The 13,433-nt window shown below is 38.1% G+C and overlaps 1 long non-coding RNA gene across 1 annotated transcript; it reads right to left on the bottom strand.

Annotated features, from left to right (window-relative positions):
* Positions 1–11,527: 11,527 nt before the first annotated feature.
* LOC149153651 (uncharacterized) lies at positions 11,528–11,858 on the bottom strand. Its single transcript, XR_016262195.1, has 2 exons — positions 11,719–11,858; positions 11,528–11,602 (listed from the first exon to the last, which is right to left on the bottom strand). It is a non-coding gene; the product is annotated as an uncharacterized LOC149153651 (long non-coding RNA).
* Between the last annotated feature and the right edge of the window lie 1,575 nt (positions 11,859–13,433).

Genomic DNA, 13,433 nt, shown 5'->3' on the forward strand with positions numbered 1-13,433 from the left:
ATAATTTTATGTATATAAATAGAACTACCATAAAATACCTATTATTAATGCATATTACAAAACTTACTAAAGTATTAAAATAAAATTTGTATTTTACAAGTTCTAATATCAATTTAAACGTACACAAGTTGAAAGCCTAGTGTCGTATAAATCTTAGCAATTTAAACGTACACAAGTTGAAAGCCTAGTGTCGTATAAATCTTATATCATAGTAGGTGTCTATATCTAAATATAAACACATCATAGTAGGTGTCTATATCTAAATATAAACACCTAAAGACATTCTTGAAAATTTCCACTAAAACTTCAAAAACTTTTACTCCTTGAAAATTTCCACTAAAACTTCAAGAACTTTTACTCCTTGAAAATTTCCACTACAACTTCAAGAACTTTTACTCCACATGAATTATAGTTGGGGTCCCACTATTCCAAGTGTTGAGCCAACAAATGACAATCGGAGCCCTTTGCCTAATAATCGTTGCCCTTCAAACGTGGGCCTATTACTAACAAATAAATTTTATCAATATCAACCAACATTCGTAAATGTTTTCGTGCATTAATGATAAGTCTTTATCGTTATATTTTGTGTGATGGTTGATACTTTATTGCTTGATAATGCGCCACCTTGAATCCATTTTCACTATCAAAAATACGATTCAAATACTACATCTACAAGATTTTTTGAAATTTTTTTACCGAATTTCGATCACTTTTAACTTTCCAGGCAATTCCTCCGGCTTGTTAGACGACTCCTACATTATATAATTGTATAATTGGAAAGAGAGTAAGTTAATTGGGATTATCTCATATAGATATGGATAGGAGGAGAGTGGATATGGATAGGAGGAGAGTAAGTCAATTGAGATTATTTTAGGTAGATGGGAAGAAAGCAAGTCAATTGAAATTTTTTTTTTCACCTAGGTTCAATTTTCACGAGTGACATGTTGAGTTCATATTGAGCATATTGTTGTAATGGCTTTAAGCCTTGAAGAATATTGTACCTTTGCTTATAGGCTAGAGTATGGACAAAAAAATAAAAGTATATTGTTATAATGGCTTTGAGCCTTGAAGAATATTGTACCTTTGCGTATAGGCTAGAGTATGGACAAAAAAATAAAAGAGGAGTAAGCGTTGGAGCAACAAAAATTGGAGATAACTTTCTTAAAGTTAGAAATAATGATGAGAAAAAGATTATTTATGTATTATATCTCAATAACTTCTATTTTAAAAATTGCCTAATTTTAACCATCCTCTATTTTAAAGATGGACTAATTTTAACCATCCTCCATCCTCAAAAGAGTAAAGTTAATGCTTCTAAATACCATAACCTAAACTAGTTTAAAAAAAACTTACTAATTGTATCATATCATATTTTATATCATATCATATTTTATAGGGAAATAGTTTCTTGAGGAATTTCCTCACTCTGAACAAAAAAAAATTGCTAAAAACTGACTTAACGAGAGTAGGTGATCCACCTATCACACAAACAGAACACTACAACCATCTATTTATATCCACTAGTGACTAAAGAAATGAAAAAAAAATTCTTACATGAATACATCACTATTATAGAGTTCACAATAAAGGCACCTATATGTTCAAACAACTTTAAATATGGAACCTTATTCAAACAAAGAGGTTGCATGGCAGCTAGTCCCTGCCTTGAGCGAGGAGGAAACAATAGACAATAGGCAAGTAAACAAGGGAGGTTGCATGTCAGCTAATCCCTGCCTTGAGGGAGAAAACAGTAGACAATAAGCAAGTACGGTTTGGTGCTCAAGAGAAAACAGTAGACAATAAGCAAGTACGGTTTGGTGCTCAAGTAGACAATAAGCAAGTACGGTTTGGTGCTCAAGAAAATTTGTCAAGGCAGGAAACAGTAGACAAGAAAATTTGTCAAGGCAGGAAACAGTAGACAATAGGCAAAGAGTAGACAATAGGCAAGTACGGTTTGGTGCTCAAGAAAATTTGTCAAGGCAGGAAACAGTAGACAATAGGCAAGTACGGCTTGGTGCTCAAGAAAATTTGTAAGACAAATTTTGAGGTGCCTTTGCCTAAATGTATTTCTCAACCACCTCAGAATGCAAATTTAGAACCGAATGCAAATTTAGAACCATAGTTGCATATGATGCCTTCAGTAAATGCATTCAACAAAGGAAGATATACAATATTCACCTCAAAAGAGGAGACTTTCAGTCTGAATCATTGGTTCTTTGGCTCCACAAACTGGAGATTTCAGATTGCACCCTGTACATGTCGAGGATTTCAGATCATAACTTCTAATACAAACTAGAGATTTCAGATTGCAGCCTGTACATTTGTAGTACCATGTTTCAAGGAAAAAATCAGATTTGGGCAGTAATGTTGGTATTTTCACCTTCTAGTGAGTGTTCCGCTCAATGAAATGTAAGCTCACATCTACCTGACTTTCAGTGTTGTGGTGTAATCATGGTCAATAAGAGTTTAAGGGTTGTATTTGGAGAAGACTGATATATTGATCCTTATGCGTACTGTAATTTCATGTAATAAGTTGTATGATGAAGAGCTAAAGAGCTACTTGAAAAGATAGCTTTGGGGATACAGGTTTGTGAGAAGATGATGTAGATAGGTACCTAGAGCAGCAGACTCTGCAGATGTTGACCGACCTACCCTACTATCTATACATGGGGTGTACAAAAAATTGGAACACCAATAGATGGTAGCATCGTAGGTTAAGGAAATTCCCCAATAGACCCAAGAGCAAGGGTAGCTGCTACTAGAGATGCAAGAGCAGTTCCAGATTGAGAAACGCTCCTTCTATAGATCCAGAGCGAGACCCAGATTCGGTCTTTCGCGATAGTGATTCAATTTCTGATGATCATGAGAAGATATTGGCCTGCTTGTTGAGCGGAGGCCACCTCTTGAGTTGTTGTTATAAGATTCTTTGCTTTCTTTACTTATTTCTTTAACTTGAAAACGTTGTTGTTATAAGATTCTTTGCTTTCTTTACTTATTTCTTTAACTTGAAAACGTGTATTCGCTGTAACCTTTAGTGCTTAAAATTCAAGGAAACACTCTGTCTCCCTCATCATAGCTATGCTTCATAGAAAAGCAAGAGCATAAATGTGTGGTCCTCATTTCAAATCCTAAGTAGACAGACCATCTATTCAATGGCAATATTTTTTTAGCTTTAAATGAGAAATAGATATACTAGTTATCATCCCACCTGAATCATATCAAAATGGATATATGTGCATATTTGCTCCAAAGGCACCAAAGTTACTTCATGAGCACAAAAGTTACTTCAGTTATAGTTAAATTCAAATTCGAAGTGCTAAATTTGAGAAACTTTACAGTAGCACATTTGGGTTCCATGTTTTTCAAATTAGTAGCACCTCGATTACCAGAGACCATGCTTACAGCCAATTGATTCACCACCCTCCTAGTCACTCATCACAGCCGGCCTCCCTACAGTAATCTCGTACTCTTCATTGCTCCAAACCTGCAAGTATAATAATAATAAAAAATCAGTGGCTAATATATATATTTTTTCCAATTTCATAACACGGTATCCAAACCTACAGTAATCTCGTACTCTTCATTGCTCCAAACCTGCAAGTATAATAATAATAAAAAATCAGTGGCTAATATATATATTTTTTCCAATTTCATAACACGGTATCCAAACCAATCTGTATTGAGGAAACTATTTCAGAATACAGGCACTTTGATGAAACCAATATGTATTGAGGAAACTATTTCAGAATATAGGCACTTTGATGACTCATAACTCTAGTTACAAGAATTGAAGCAAACAGTGCAAATATAATGTTGTTTGGCCATTGTCTGTCAAAACTTGAGTATGTCGTTGGAAAACTAAATAAAAATGGGTTATTTTTTTTTAACACATGGTGAATCGGTAACTATCAAGTTTAATCCACGGACCCAGGATCAAACCTCATTGCTGCCACTATAACACCAAGAGCACACCCAACCACCTGCAGGTCGGGTATACTAAGATCCTATGATTTTGGCAAGAGCACACCCACAGTAGGGGGGTCCGGTTATTGACTACAATGAAAATTCTTACAAACGGAATAGTAAATAGTAATAGTTGATAGGAACAATTGATTCCTAATTAGTAGTTAGTCCTTTGTATGAAAAGCAAACAAATTGTTTAGTAACTTTGGCCAATTGCCAGGGGATTTCCTGATGAGATAAAAGTATGTACTAATGATAAGCTCTAGTCGACGGTTGCCTAAAGATTGCTAGCATAAGGTTGCCCTACTATAATAAAAGGAAGATGGAAGGTAGACTTATCCGTCCTCTTTCCGTTATACAGAACCAAGTAGTTATTTCATGAATAGGTTTTATGGACTGTGTCTGAACCAGAATGAATATATTGGTCAGTAACAAGAACTTCGTTGTATGGTCCGTTTATCTCACTGAATGATATTTGGTTCATCAAAATAATCAAAGTGGTTTTTTGCTTAAAGAAACAATTTGCTAATGAAGCTCTCCTTTGCGCACCAGGCAGCAGAAACAACCAGCCTTGCTCGTCCATCTTTCCTGGCTAGCCCAATGCATCCATCTATCCTGCCTTCCTGCCTAACTGTCGTGTCTACCCACCTCTAGGTCGTCTGCATTGTCAAAGCCCTGCCTTCCTGCCTAATTGTCATCTACCTGGCCAAAGCAAAATCCAGCCAAGCCAGCAAGTCAAAAATCCCACTATGAATAGATTGTGAAACAGAATTGTTAGTAGCATCCAAAAAATACTTCTAATGCATGTGGCGGGGACAATTGAACTTCAATGACAAAGACGATACCATACATAGTGCAAAAGCGGGCTCAGTTGCAGATTAAAAATGCCGAGCTATTTCGTGACTATAATTGTAAATCCCAATCTCATGTCAAGGTTAAGGAAGGTAGCGACCACGCATTGGATGACAATTGAACTTCAATGACAAAGACGATACCATACATAGTGCAAAAGCGGGAGGAAATTCCTCAGTTGCAGATTAAAAATGCCGAGCTATTTCGTGACTATACTTGTAAATCGGATTGCAGCATTGCACTATTTTTCGTTCTATTTTCAAGAGCTGAGGCCTTCATGGATTTTATGGATTTTCTGTTTCAAATTTCGTTCGGGATCACCAGACAACTCTAAAGCAAGCACTTTTAACCTTTGAAAGAAAATTTCCTAGACTTTGCATAATTGAAGCCAAAAGCCTAAGCTTGAAGTAAGTTATACTGAAGCCTCCGTGAATGTTTGAAGGTTTGAGGCTTTCTATATGATTTTTTTATTATAAATAAATGGCTCGGCCTCTAGAGCATTAATAAAATATTTCATGCACAGTTCATAAAAGTTAATACAGTTCCCTAACTTTCAGAGAAGATGACATTGATTGACACGCGTTTTTTCCTTGTGATTGAGAAAAGTAAGACAGACATGATAACAAGATAACAGTTGCATTGCATGGTCGCCACTTGTGGCTTTTCCTTCCCTTACTCGCATTCTAAGAGATACTTTCCCTTACTCGCATTCTAAGAGATACTTTCAGTGTGTGCTTATACAATTTTCTTAATGCCAAATCAAGGAAGAAAACACCATGTTGCCTTCAGGTGAACCGTTGGGGCGGAGGAAAAAGCCTCAGCAGCTCCCCCTGGTTCAATTCCGCGGACTGCCTAATAAACGCAGTAGACATCTCGCGACACGTCTAGGGCAGTCGAGGTTTGTCTGCATAGGATCCATTTCCTGATGCCTTTGGTGTTGCTGCATTTCAAGGGCTTCAATTGAGAAAGGGTTTCCTGGGAAGAACAGGTAAGGCAAGAGATAGATTGGTTGTACGAGTGTGAATGACTATCTGTATAAATGGGTGAGACAAAGGTAATGCATGAAGTCAGTACCAAGCTCAAATGCAGGTCAATTTTTTGGGGCATTATTGGAGAGCAGTGAGCATGCTGATGTCAGTTCTGAAGTTGATGGGAAGATATGCAGGACGCAGATATCTGGCCATACCTTCGAATATTTTTTATCTCCACGAATTCACTGTATGGTATATGTATATCTACCCACTTCGGCGGCTCCTCGAACTCGCTGCTAAATCCAAACAATTCCTCTCGCTTGCTTTCACCGCATACGATGTGAAAGCCGTTTTAACAAGACCCTTATTGCTCTGGTTCGGGTGGAGGGAGAATTTTCCATTGTTCATACTCGATTCAGCAATTGAAATTTCATTGTTCATACTCAATTCAGCAATTGAAAGTTCAAGTATGCTTGTATTAGGATAGATTTGTATCATATGCCTACTGGTAGAGCATAAGATGGTTTTATTGTATGGCAGGGAGATGCCATTTTCCATCTCGACTGTAAGAGGATTTCAATAAGCCAAGCAAGTGAAATGGTTGGAGTATCAATTGGTTCATGTCTGTAGGCCGGTGGTAAGAATATGTGGTTTCAGGGGCTTGGTCAATCATATTATTCGAACTAACATGTTTGGTCCTACCCAACCCTGATTTCCCATACCAGTTATCCTTCATTGAGCTGTGTTTATGAACGAAGTCGTTACTTATTGTAGAGGGCATTCCAATACGTCCAAGCTGATAGAGCCACGAAGTTTAGTAAGTATCCATAACCAAAAAAAATTAAAATGTGTTAACTGCTTTGAAATTTTGATTTATTGTTCTGAAATTATAATTATCAATACTATAAACGCATAAATGAAAATTGATAATTCTGCACTCATAAATGAAAATTGATAATTCTGCGCGAAAAGAAAAGTTATTGATTTCACATGTAGAAGTTGACCAAAAGCAAACGCAGACCTCTAGAGAATCAGGGCGGTGTCACAATCTGCCATGGGTTAATCTCCTGCCTCAGTTCAACATGGCTCTCAAACACCTCAATACCTTAGATTATGAGGCAGAATACCATGGGTTAATCTCCTCTTGTGACAGAGAGCCATGGAATGCTACATGGGACTAAAACGCCTCAACAGAAATGTGAAGCCAGAGGAGACCGGGTTGATGAACAGTTCTAATAATGTGAAGCCAACGGAGACAGGGTTGATGAACAGTTTATACTTCAGTTCCCCAGTTGTATCCTAATGCTGGCCACTTGCATCATTTTGATCGTGACACCAGGACAATTAGTTTAGTGCCAGAGCAGCTTAGCAAATAGATACGCTTGGCCACTCATCAGTCTCTGTACCTATTCATATATTTCAATTAATCTATGCATATATTTCAATTACCATAAAATATTTGTTTGCCTACGTTCATCCAGCTTGGCGTAGGTAATTCACTCGTTATAACATTGAATTAATGTTTTCAACTAATGCTACCATTAGTTTAGTTTGCCAAGCGAAATTTCCAAATGCCAAGGAAAAGATGAATATAAAAACAAGGGGAGCTGCGACGCAGCGAGTCCCTGCGTGAAGTAAAACAATGAACTGAGTTTTTAAGAAGCAAAATGCAGCTTCTGTATACAGCATCGTAGGTCAGAGCCCGCGTAGGTCAGAGAGGTTGGCACAAAGAGTTCCATATAAATCGCACTCCAACCTCCAACCTGTTTGCAAAAAAAGGAAGTATATAGTGAGTAATCCTGGGTTTTATAAGGACCGGCTGACCTCTGCAGCGCTTGATAAATTCTGATAATGCAATGACACTATAAAGAATGGTTAGTCACGACTCATGTTGTTTCTTTTTTCATTTCAGGTAAAACCCCAGAGCCTGCGTAGGTCAAAGAGGCTGGCACAACTGAGACGCGAAGGAACTATTAATGATCTTCCCGACGTCTCATCCTCAATCCCCATGAGATAATGAACTGTTGAAGTTGGGGAGTCCAATCCGTGGCCAGCCTTTCATGTGTGGGACGTTACAAAGACCCAAGGATCTGAAATATCCCCCACATGAAACAAATGTTTCTTCATACGAGGACGGGCGTGGCCTTCACTTCATCTCGCACAGTCACCATGTGTGGACTTGAGCTCGGTTAGTCATTAAAATTTCTTTTCGTGACATCGAGGCAGGGCAATAGTGGCCACAAAAACCAAGGTATCCTCCCTGCTCTGGCTCACAGAGGTAAAGTTTTGGGATTGGGAGGTAGATTATATGATCTATGACTTATTTGCTCAAACTATAAATTAATGATTCCATAAACCACAGAAGCAAGAGCGTGAAAACACACATGTTTAACCTTATTGGATTTTTTTTAATTTAATGATATCACCCTTTAAGAAATAAAAAATAATATGATCATTGTTTTCCTCTACAACTAACACTAACTAATCTTCTAGCGAAATGAAAACAAACCAACTCTCTTCCACTTATAGTAAATTCTTTATGTAGGCTACAAAGTTGGTAGAAAGCTACTCTTTTGTGCTAGAAGTAGCTTTATCTTTGTCATCCTAATCCATTGTTTTATTATACAAGGCAACAAGGCTTGTATCCACAAGGAATTTTCAATATATGTAGTGCTCATCATGCCAATAATATTTTCTCAAATTTTCCCTGATATTTGAAGTACATACCTGGTGTTTGGTAGAACTAAATATTTTTGTAGGGATGGGAGTGCTCATTGGTTGTTTACATGATACCTTATATGTATCAATGGTAAAATTTTTAGCTAATAATTAATTAATATTTGGAGCTTGGGTTTCAAAAAGTTGTCATTCTTCGAGCATTGTATTTTCAACTTTACACTAGTCTCTTGTAATTATGCATGGTTCATGATTATTATTTGTTACAGTATGAAGGGCTTTGGAAAGAAGACAATTGGGACCATTGTTTGCTTGTAATATTTTTGGATTACCTTGTCTAAGTTTTAGATAGAGAGAGGCTCAAATCCTTGGACGCAAATTTTCCCTTATTGGGCTTATGTATAACGAATTTGAGCAGAAGAGCAGAAGAGATTTTTTTTGTTACCAGCTCAATGAAGATAGCTCCCCTGATAAAATCAATCAGTTTTCCGAACCCAGAGTTCGACTCCACTTGCATCAAATTCTTATTTTACAGCCTTTGTTTTTACAGAATGAGCAATCAGCGGGTCCACGCACGTAGAAAGGATCTTCATAAATCTGATGCTGCGTAGACTTTAAAATAAAATGACATTAATTTGCGCATTTGATAAGCATCCGGACTTTTATATATTTTAAATAAATCATCGTCTTGGATGATTGAGAGAGGGATGGTTTCGACGCCTGAGAAGCATGCTGACTTTTACGTGTTTGAATGAAAATGATAAGAGTTTCACTTAAAATAAATAGTCTTGCATGATGGCGTTAGATGGCTTCTTGCTACGAAAGTGAAAGGCTCAATTATTCACATGTTTGTTAGAAAAACCCCATCCGTCAATTTAATATTACAAAGTGCTTTTAAATGTATAGTATTACTGCTAATAAGTTGTAATTTCCCTTATTTCAGAAGCAAAGCAATTTAATGGTTTGAAATTTTTCTTATTTCAGAGCCAAAGCCATTTAATTATTTGAAGTTTTGAAGTTTATAAAACGCGGCATTCTTAACAATGGGGAAAATGAAAATGCAAACGGAAAATAAAGGCAGAATCATGTAATTGTATTATCATTGGCAGGTAAAGGCGCATGGAATAAAAAAAAAGGAAAAAAAGTTAGTGGACTATGTGGGCCTTCGCATGAGAGCCACATGCCTTGCCACTCTATCCTCTATCACCATTACATAGCATGCAATCCGTAACAGCGGCACTTAAATGTTGCATCAAGCTAACATATGTAACTCATTCACAAAGCCAGCGTTCAACACAGAGCACCCACTAATTGTTCCCATGTAGACCAATTAATTCCTCCCATGGCCTTTGATTCACCTGCTGTCTGGCTGTTCTGGTCTCTGTAATCTCCAACGTCTTCAATGCTCGTTAACCCAACTTACTCAACAGACTGCGCATTGGAGGGTGAAGAAAATAAAAAGGCTATTCTTCGGCTGTACGTTGCGGTAGAATCGAAAGATGGCGCGACAGTGCGGAAGATTTTGGCCCCCGATACAGAGTGGTCGTTCCACGGCCCGCCACGGTATCGATACTTAGCGCGTTTGCTCACAGGTGTTTATTTCTGCTACCAGCAACCTCAGAAACAGCATCTCGACCTCTGCTACCACAAGGGACCTGTACAGGCATGTGGGGTTCTTCCGCGGGCCTAAATGCACCCTCGCTGCTTCAGAATGGGGGTTCCCACTTTGCTGCTACAGGGAAGGGATCCCTCACTTCCTTGCTGTCTCAGTTCCACTATTCACTAACTCATGGAGGGAATTCCAGCCTACTGTCACCATTAATTCAATACCAGGTTGCTAGAAACCTCTCGCTGCCACAAACCAGGCCCAAGAAGTGCCTCAGATAGTACTCGCTGCCACAATCAGGGCTTGAGAAATAATTTGGTGCTACTACAGTGCCTCAGACATACCCTGCGGCCACAGATGAGTGAACTAGAGGGGCTTGCACGATCAACTAGAAACCACGAAAGGTCGAGACGGAGGAGGGAATTAGTTAGACTGCAGCCTTACGAGGAGCAAGCCCAACATGAAGCCTTACGAGGAGCAAGCCCAACACTAGCGTGATGAGGAGCCAGCCCAACCCTGCTTGAGACCAGCATCTCTTAATTCGGCTCCGGTCTCAGTTAATTCGGCTCCTGAACGAAGCGAGGCCAGCGAAATGCCCTGAATCATCTGTTCACTGGATTTAATTTTCGCCACTTACCTGAATGTCGGACTTACCACTCGGACGGAATTTTGATCCGCTCCAGCTCTTCCGGGAAGTGCAACAGAGGGCTCATGGCCAGAGCATGATCCAGGTAACTCTTCATCGCTTAAATCTCAATCTACCTAGCTGCCATAGCTGCCATTAAAGCTTACACCCTGCAACCAAAGAATGTTAAACCCTACGAACAAGGAGTGTATAATAGACTCAGAGGCAGTTACAGCAGCGTGCAACCATACGAACAAGAATGCAAAGGAAGTGCAACAGAGGGCTCATGGCCAGAGCATGATCCAGGTAACTCTTCATCGCTCAAATCTCAATCTACCTAGCTGCCATAGCTGCCATTAAAGCTTACACCCTGCAACCAAAGAATGTTAAACCCTACGAGAGACTCAGAGGCAGTTACAGCAGCGTGCAACCATAAGAACAAGAATGCAAAGCGGTGTATAATAGACTTACAGCAGCGTGCAACCATAAGAACAAGAATGCAAAGCGGTGTATAATAGACTTACGGAATGGAAAAAATAGAATGGATTACAGGCAGTTACAACAGCGTGCAGGGTGCAGACATCGACAAAGCAAATGGATTACATGCGGTTACAACAGCGTGCAGACATCTACAAAGCAAATTCAATTGAAGGCGCCTCCTGGCACTCTTCCATGCAGGAAGAGCACGGACAGCAGAACACCTGCCATGCACGAAGAGAACGGACAAAAAAACTTGCCTGAGCTACGAATGCAGTTGATGCACCTCTCGTTCCAAAGGTCTTTCTGTTTTCAGGCACTACAGTTTTCAAAACGCAAAGCAGGGATTCCCACTGGTTACGACTGATGGAGTCTCCGACGAACATGAGCCTCTTTCCTCTCAGCCTCTCCAGCAGGTCCGTAGCGTTCAACCTTCAAGGCTAGACAATTGCTAAGTTAGATGTTTAAGCAACTTGGTCTCAGATTCCATTACAGTATAAGCATATATTCAAAATAGATGAGGATGCATTTGGTTAAGAAGACGATACCTTGTTCACAGAACGAAAGCAGACGACGCACAAAAGAGCAGGTGGAAGACGACGCACAAAAGAGCAGGTGGAAGACGATTATAAAGCAGAGCACAGCTGCGCTGCATCATCCACCTGTAACACATGCAAACACACTTGTAGTAATTACGTGCGATTGATAATGAACTTATGCTAATGAACTTATCATAGGTTGCTTGTAACTATCTGCCCATCCCAACATTTAATGTTTCAAAACTAATGTTAACATTAAAACAAGCCCTTTTACAGTTAGCCAAAATGCAGCAGCCTTAAAACCAATATAACCCATGGTCAGGCCTCTTCCGCCTCGGGAAGAGGCCAAATAAGATGAGAAAGGTTAAGCCCGAATGCGACTTTGGTTATGTGCACATAAAACCTCACACGACTTTAGTATAACCGCCGTATAACAGATGGAGAAAGCATTGAACTAATGCTAAGTCGGCATTGAACGATTACAATAGTCCCTGCCGGATGCCAGATGGCAGGGACTAATAAGACGATCAAACTGATTCATGTTAAAAATGCAGTTACTATTCATAATAGTAACTCCTTATTTGTCATGATAACCGCTTATTGCTTATAACAAGCAGGTTTATTTGTCATATGCTAAAAATGTTTAGCTAACTATTCATAATAGTTACTGTTTATTTATCATAATAAACAGGTTTATTTGTCATAATAAACAGGTTAAATAAATATTAAAGGCCACCATTTTGATTACTATATCCCCTGCCTACCGCAGTGATCCCTACCTTGCCTGCGGTAGAGACTAAAAAAAACTTTTGAGACTTAAAAAAACTAAAAGTTTTCGATCATCAAAATAAATAGTTCCATTTCTTAAGAAAGGCATGTTGTCTAATGACAAATGACATTGAAAGCCACGCATATTAATGTACTTCACATAGACATTGAATACGTTAACAAAAACGAACAAACCCACAATACCATGTTTCAGATAACACCATTCGCACAGGTGTCTCAAACACAGTTTTTATGATGAAAATTTTCTATGTACTAAAGTTCTTTTTTTAAGTGCGTCCCTTAGAGTCTAAAAGCATATACTGTTATATATATAATATATATTAATAAATTTATATGGAAAAGTACAACACAATGGCTAAAATTGGTTGTACTATTGAAAATTATAAGAATTAATATCAATTTTTATTTTTATTTTTTTTAATCAGCTTGAATTTGTCGGTTTTTGACGACATGTCTTCAAATCTTCGTAAGAGTGACAGTGTTTGACTATTGTCGTAATATCAATGAAAAGCTTTTTTTCCCTATCCATTGCACTGGAATTGTGGGTCACTTTTTGACTAGTCAACTTTGACTTGATCAACTATTATCAAAATTTTGATGGTAAGTAAATTTATAAATATGTTTTTTTAAGAGATGTTGTTACATTTTTGCTATAACTATAATGGTTTTAAAAAGTTATAAGCTCTTCTTGATGAGTGATTTTTATTTGTATTTTATCTATATTAATTGTATTACGAAATATTATTGATCTAGTACGCTACTCAACTTTATAACATAATTATTGCCTAACATTTTTGTAGGGAAGAATGTCAATAAACATTAGTAGGGGGGAAATCAAGGTGATTAAGGGAGATGTTATTGCACTTGCATTAAATGTGGGGACTTATGTCCCATAAGATTTTTAAGAGAAAAAACTAAAAGACATTGTAGGAAAC

Source organism: Pinus tabuliformis, chromosome 9, assembly GCF_031772625.1.
Source record: "Pinus tabuliformis cultivar Carrire ecotype Pingquan chromosome 9, CPIR1, whole genome shotgun sequence".
NCBI classification, from domain to species: Eukaryota; Viridiplantae; Streptophyta; class Pinopsida; order Pinales; family Pinaceae; genus Pinus; species Pinus tabuliformis.